Genomic DNA, 6,000 nt, shown 5'->3' on the forward strand with positions numbered 1-6,000 from the left:
AAGACTTCTTCTCCAAAGCTTCTCTTACTGAAGGGGGGAGAAAGATAGAGCAAGAATGAGTACAACCACAGTACTCAGCAAGCCATACCGGCAGATGCATGATTAATGTAAGGGGGTACAAGGGGTGATAATATAGGGGTTAAGCTTTGCAGAAAACAGCATTTAAAAGTCACTTAGTTGCCCAAAGCCATTTTATAAGACGATCCTAGAGTTACACAGTGTTATTAATCAAGGCCGTGAACCCTCACGAACCTGCCTTAACCCAAGGCCTACGATGATTCAGACCGAACTGGCAACCCGACCCTGGGTCCCAGCTCGTCCCAAGCCAACCCAGGCCAACCATTCCACATTTTAGTTGTTAAGCAAATTTTAAGAATTAAACACTAACTTGGGTACATTGCTCGGCTTGCCCATAACCGAGGGCGCGGCTATTCGAATAGATTATACTCTGATCAGAGGTGTACATCTTTACCCACAAGACACATCTTCCTCACGTGTAACCACGTGCCACATACCACCACGGTATACGGACGGAAGACGTGACATAGTTCCCAACCCATCCTAGCCATAAACAAGAGTACCGACCCAACCCCACCTACGGCCGGAACCTCCGGGACAGGTAGGCAGGAATGAGCCCCCAGCAGCAGGACACCAGCCCTGTGCCATGACATCTCGACTACCGGGCCGCAGCTCGTGTAGCCTTCATTTGTCCTAGAGATGTCCATCGACCCCCGACTTCGTCCATCTCCATCCGTGTACTTTTGTTTATAACCAGACTGAGCCACAAACTAAGCCTTACCCACTAGACATGTGGAAGTACGGTAGTGCTTTGCAACAGAGGCCCGAGCTTAATCCTTATAGTGGCCGGGGTGCTACTTCCCACAACTGGCATGCACTCAAACCCCACCGGAAAACAGGTTTTAGGGGTTTTGAAAGAGGAAGAGAGGTGTATGTCCAATTCCACCATAAGCCAACCATTCCATAGTGTCCAAATGATATGAGAATTCCCAAAGTCTAAAGTTATAAAAACCACCTAATGTTGTCCTATTTAATCAGCGAAGCATCTACCTAAATTCATACTAGTGGTCCCATGAGTAGAGTGTCCACTAGTTGGGGTTTTGTTTATTCTAGGGTGAACAAGGAAATAATAACAATAAAAATATTAAGGTCATAACAAAGGTAAATAGGCATGGCTAGATAAAACAGTGATAACGCGGGAATTTAAATAAAGCGATAATGCAATAATTTAAATCAACATAATTTTACAAACTGGGATTCAATATGTTCAAAGATGATGTGACTTGCCTTGCTCGCTTTCCCAAACGTCGGCTTCAACTTCCACGAAGAGCGGATCTTCCGAAGCTGCAGCGTCTACACGACCAACGGGAAAGAAACGGCTTTTACTCTACTAAACTCCATATAACAAGTAGAAACAAAACACAAAAATGGATTCTTGACTTCTTAAGGAAAAATTAGAGACTTGAACGGTCCAATTCCGAGTTCAAATGGCCAAGTTATTGCCATTTGAAGTTTATATGCTCTTTAAATGGATATTTGCGAATTTCTTCATTTAAATTTTAATTTAAAATCGGATTTATTGCGTCAGCCGAGGGGAGGGGCGCGCGGACCGGGTCCACGGGAGTGGGGCCCACGCGGCAGCCCCACGGTCCACGGTGGACCGGGTGCACGCGGCTCACACCGGCCGGCGCCGTGGGTCCCATGCGTCAGCCGCACCCGAGGGCGCGGGCGGCTGACGACCGGGCCCCACATGGCAGCCGCGGGGCGCGCCCGAAGGCGGCCACGCCGGCACAGCCGACGGGAGGCGGCGCACCCGCGCCCCGATGGTCGCCGCCGGTGACCACCGGCGCGGCGGAGCGGCGCCCGAGAGAGGGGAGGGAAGGGGGAAGCGAAACGGCGGTCCACGGCTCACCCCGGGTCGACGGCGGCGACGGGAACGGCGACCGGAGCGGAGGAAGGCGGCGGCGCGGCTCGGGTAGACGGGGACGGCGGCGTTCCGGCGGTCGGCGACCGAAACGGAGAGGTGGACGAGGTCGGCGAGGTCGCGGCGAACCCGAAGAAGGCGACGCCGAAACGGGAGAAGGTCTGGGGCGACGACGGCGGCGGACCGGAGCTCGGCGGCGACGGCGCAGAGAGAGAGCGACGGCGCGAGCTCGATTCCGGCGGGGAGAGAGAGCGACGAGTGGCGGAAACGGTGGAGGGAGGCACGGGGAGCGTTTATATAGGGTTGGGAGGGGGAGAGAGCGGCCGGATGAGGGGGAAACGGCCGCGGAAGATCCGGCCGCCATTGATGCGCCGGCGAGGTTAGGGGAGGAGTTTCCAAACGAATCCGAGGGAGAGAGGGAGGGAAAAATGGGGGGAAAGAGGGAGGGAATCACGGGGAATATTTCCCCCCTATTGATTGCACGCGGGACGGACGGGAGCGGCGGGATTCGCGGCGGCGGCGGCGCTAGGGCACGGGCGAGGCGGCGGGAGCGGCGGGAGGTAGGGGATGACGGGTGGGCCCCACCCGTCAGCGAGGGTGGCGGGGGGGGCCGCCCGTCAGCGGCGCGCGCGCGGGGAGAGGCCGAGTGGGCCGCGGGGAGAGGAGGGAGAGGGGAGGGAGATGGGCCGAGCCGGCCCAAGAGGGGGAAGGGGGAAAAAGGACTTTTTAGAGCTTTTCTTTTTATAAAACCATTTTAACTTTGTTTATTTCTTAATAATTATTATTTGTGCTCTGAAAATTCCACTAAAATTTGAGGGCTCCTTTTAGACCAAGGAGAATTTAACAAAAATTCTCCGGGCCACATTTGAATTTTTCTTGTACGTATTTTAGTGTTTGCCAATTTCTTTTCGAATTTTAATTAATTCTATTATTCCTTTTAGAGAATGATTTTTATTTCGGGATGAATTTATCAGGACGTGACAGACATGCAGGTATTTTAGGGATCGGTTCCAGGCAGTTCTTCCCTCTATGTCGAACAACAGCATTTTGTTTGGAACTTTCATGCAGAAAAAGCTAGAGGACTTGCGTAAAAAGGCCATGAAACATCGAGCTCTAGTGCAAGGTACCCAACAGCACAGGTTTAAGATACTATGTCAAGATAAGGCAGGCAGGGGTATCTACCGCAAGACAGTGAAGCAGGAGTGTGTTCTCAAAGCCGACGGCACATGTCATTGCTCTTGTGCAAAGCCGAAGCTGCTCCACAGGCCATGTATCCATGTCATTGCTGCCGCAGCGGAGTGTGGCATACCAGATGCAGTATATGTGTCACAGTACTTCAGTAAGCAAGCAATATATCATACATGGAGCGGCGAGATTTATGGGTTCGGCATAGCTGGGGAGTTCACAGAGACTAACAATGAAGTACTCAATATTCCTGACCCATCGAAGCTCCGAGGCAAGGCTGGAAGGAGGAGGACTCGTCGCATCCGCAACGATATGGACTAGTGGGAGGCTGGCAGGGTGAAGCGTTGCAGCAAATGCGATGAACATGGGCACACCTACAAGCATTGTCCTAAAGACAAGGAGAAACCAAGTGCGGCGGAGGCAGGACTATCAGGATCAGCAGCAGATGGAGCTCGCCCTACGGGTGAAGGCACTACCTCCACTCGACCACGTCCTAGGCGTCGTCGTGCCACGTCTGGCTACGTGGTGTAGTTCTTATGTTCTATGTTGGCATGTGGCTTTGCTTGTAATTCGTTTAGAACTTATCGATGTGTTTATGTTTCGTCGTGTAATGTCAGACTTCGGCATGTCATGTCTTTTGGTCTCGTGATGTAACGTCAGACTAAGGCGCCTAACGTCTTTAGGTATGCTGATGTATGTCGGATTTCGACACGTAATGTTATGTTATATTATCGAGCTCTACATATATGTTAAATTGCACGTCATCGTTATGTACCATTAGTAACGTTTGCTATATTTAAATATCCTGTACTCTTGTTGTACGTAATTATTCTCATGATTTTATTACTATTTCATAATTTTGCAAGTTATCTTTTGTTTTATATTACTACTTGCTGAATTGTTCTAACACGAAACACTATATTTTTCAGAGATGGCACGTCAGGATACACCTCAGTTGTTGGACCCGGCGATAGATCACCGACACCGGTCTCACCTTACTGCAGTGCAGGGGGCTCAGCTTGGGACGTTCCGGGCACGGACGTGCGGTGAGCTACTCACGGTTCACGACTCCTTTGTCGAGAGGTACGAACAATGTATTACTATAAGTTAGTTGCGCTGTAATATTTTTTATAATGACATATTAATTTGTTATTGCAGGCTGCATGAGGTCGGCCTCCTACCGATGTGTCGGCTGGTGGAGGCTGCCGCCGGCGACGCGGACCCGGCCAGACGATGGACTGTGGACAGGTCCCTCCTAGCAGCTTTGGTCGACCGATGGAGGCCAAAGACGCACACTTTTCACTTGCCGTGCGGTGAGGTAGCCCCTACCCTACAGGACGTATCGTACTTGTTGGGGCTACCACTCGCGAGAGACACTGTTGGGCCAGTGACCACGGCTGTGGACTGGCAGGATGATATGACGGCACGTTTCGCACTAGTACAGCGCGCACCGCACCTCCCGCTCGAGCCGTTGGCACACCACCGCAACACCGGACCTACGAAGAGGTGGCTGCTTCAGTTCACCGTGAGTGTTTTTGTACCGAAATGACAAGCGTATTACATATTTAGTCCACAGTTAAGGTGCCTAACATTTTATCGACGGCTTGCAGGTCGAGCAGCTACAGGCGGAGGCCGACGAGTACTCCTACAGCCACTGTTTGGAGGCGTACTTGCTCTAGCTTTTTGGCTGGGTGATGTTCTGTGGCGGTCACGGGCACGCGGTCGACAAGGGACTCGTGCACTACGCCAGGAGCATCGCCGACGCTACGGTAGGCGAGGTGCCTCAGTGGAGCTGGGGTTCCGCGTTGTTGGCGGCTCTGTACCGTGCACTTTGTGAGGCTTGCACGAAGACGGATCCCAGCGCGACCTTTGGTGGGTGCCCTCTCTTTCTTTCTATCTGGGCAGCTGAGAGGATTGTGATCGGCCGCCCTGAGGTGGACCAGCACGCGTACGAGTCACTGTACGAGGAGCGACCAGAGGTCGACTACCCTACGATGGGTACTCTGTGGTGCCGTCGTCAGGTACATTGCATCGATCTTATCGTATTGTTAAGTTAATTGCTAAGTTCATTGTACATCACATCGATCGTCTCGAATTGCAGCGCCGATGGGCTCACGTTCAGGTTAGGCGGTCGTATCCTGAGTTTGTTATGGAGTTCGACCGCCTTCTGCCGACTGACGTCGTGTGGGAGCCCTACAGTGCCGCGGCTACCCAAGCTCGTGCGCCATTGGGTCTATCCACACTCTGCACCAGGGACAAGGCGTACTGGATGACTACGGTTCCGATGGTCTTCGACATCTGCGTTGAGCCTCACGCCCCTTTCCGCGTGATGCGACAGTTCGGCTTCCGTCAGCCCTTTCCAGTACCGTTTCCGACCACCGTCCCAGCTGCTGTTCACCGGTAAGATCTTTCACTACGCTTTCCATTGTTGCATTAAAATCTACCTGTTCACAATAATTTGTAACATCTGTCGATTCACACTAATATTACACATTAATTCGCAGGTACTCGCGCAAGGGTCAGCAGTCAGCTGGCGACTGGCCCGCCAAGTTGGCGACTTTTATTGAGGACTGGTTGCTCGCAACCGAGGAGGTCGTGGACCATGAGGGAGAGCCACACACTGAGGAGGCGTACCAGGCCTACCTACGCTGGTACCAGCCACGCACCCGTACTAGGGTCACCTTCGCTCCCTTGGAGCAGCAGCCCCACGTTGCGAGCACTAGAGACCTCTACGCCAGGAACCGCGACCAGGACTTCGCTCGTGCTGTGAGTACCCTGCATCGCACCATTCCTTTATGTTTTCATGTCTTTCTCTTCGTCAAATTTTACGAATATTTACGAACAAATTAACCATGCAGGTCAACGACATCAAC

The sequence above is a fragment of the Oryza sativa genome, chromosome 1, assembly GCF_034140825.1.
Source record: "Oryza sativa Japonica Group chromosome 1, ASM3414082v1".
Taxonomy (NCBI): Eukaryota; Viridiplantae; Streptophyta; class Magnoliopsida; order Poales; family Poaceae; genus Oryza; species Oryza sativa.